Genomic DNA, 1899 nt, shown 5'->3' with positions numbered 1-1899 from the left:
TAAAAAAAAAAAAGATGGAGGAGAAAAGTGAGGAAGGGAGAAGAGAGAGAGAGCTGAAGCAAGAGCATCAGAGCTGAGAAAATGAGTCAGAACAGAGTGAGGGATAGAAACAGAGACATGGAGAGACGTGAGAGAGAGACAGAGACACACAAACGTTGAAAGACAAAGAGACAAAAACAGACAGAACGAAGATAGAGGAGAAGGTGGTGAGGGAAACACAGAGAAAAGAGAGCAGGATAACGGGCTGGGAGAAGAGCGTTGAGAATCAGAGAGGGGAGCCGGTGGGAACAAGGATAGAGTCCCTCCCTCTAACTCACCATTGGCTGAGGTCCAGAGCTCTAGACTGACTGGCAATCCCTTGGGATCCAAGCTGTGGCTTTTAAAGCCCCACGGACAGAGGTGAGTGGTGAGCGAGAACATGTCATGGTACTCTAAAGGCTTCAGATCACCAGCTTCCTCAATCCTCAGAAAAACTTTATGAGATAAATACTATGATCATCTTCATTCTACAGGACCAGAGAGGTTGGGTTAGCTGCCCAGTCACACAGCTAGTGAGAGGAAGAGCTGGGATTTGAACCTGGGTATGTTGGCCCCAAGATCAGTGCTCCTAACCACCATCTATACTAACTGGAAAGGGGTGCCAGCTTCCTGAATTCCATTCATCCTGGAGACACCCTCTGGGAAGTGGTGCTGGAAGGCGTAGAAGGAAGGAGGGGAGGTAAACAGATTGACGTTCCTAGCCGGGTACAGAGGGACAGCTGTCCCAGTCTGAAGGAGGAGGCTCCACTTCACCATCCTAAGGAAGTCTCCAGTTCAAGGGAGGTGGTCAGACATGAAATCACTTCCTGCTTAGGGTAGGGTCCTATACCCTGTCCAGAGCTAGACCTTAGTCGTCTGGGTAGGAAAACAGACTCAGCCACTTCTGACTCTTTTAGCAGGACTCAGGTTGCTCAGCCTTGGTTTGCAGGCAACATTGCAGACCAGAGAGGCAGTACTAAGCTTCAAAGACAGCTGGGTGCTTTGATAGCTTTCTCTGTGATTTCCAGAAGGGTCCTACCACCACCCCTGTCCACGCTCATCTCTCAGCTCCCAGGAATGTGAACTCATGCTCTTCCAGCAGTATCCTGACTTCTCCAGGTGATTTAGCTTCCGTGCCGGACACTATAGTTATACAAATCACAGTCCCCAGAAACCCAGTTCTCGCTGAGATCACCCCATCTCTTGTCTTGTCTCCTGTGCTATTACCGGAGGCCAGGCCTCTTCTCCCCTCCAGAGGCACTTGTCCTCTGCAAGCATGCAAAAACCTGCTAAGCCCTTCATACCGTCTGACCTTCAACTACCTTATTGCGGATAAGCGTCTTCTCATCCCAACCCAGAAAATACACGATGGCGATGGAAGAAAAAAATGACACCACCACCCCGCCAGGGAAGGGGAGAACGCACACAGCCCACCCAGAGTGAGAGGCGATGCCCTGATGCCAGGAAAGGCTTGCCCTCACAAACTTGAGGGGAGGCCCCTCTGCAGACAACACGACAAACGAGCACGAGGCAGCTGGGGCTGGAGTTTATTGCAGGTGGATAGATGCACACGGAGATTCAGGGAGGAAGGAGAGGGGCAGGCTGAGGGGTCCGTGCACAGAATCCTAGGAGGGAGGAGCAGGAGGCAGTGATCAGTATGGGGTCTGCCTGGTGGAGGACCCGGCCTGACGGCGGAGGAGCTGCGACGATCGAGAACCAGGGCCGGCTCCCCTTCGCCCCCCATTCTTCAGGATGACAGCTCCGCAGACGCTAGACGATGTCATGAAGAAGGAGCCAGACACCAATTCGGGACCGGCGCATCCGCGGCGAGGGCGCCAGGCTCTCGAAGGCTGGCGGTCCATTTTGGGTGAAAAGGAAGGT

The sequence above is a fragment of the Bison bison genome, unplaced genomic scaffold (assembly GCF_000754665.1).
Source record: "Bison bison bison isolate TAMUID 2011002044 unplaced genomic scaffold, Bison_UMD1.0 scf7180017864313, whole genome shotgun sequence".
Lineage (NCBI taxonomy): Eukaryota > Metazoa > Chordata > Mammalia > Artiodactyla > Bovidae > Bison > Bison bison.
Note: the sequence above shows the minus strand (reverse complement) of the source record.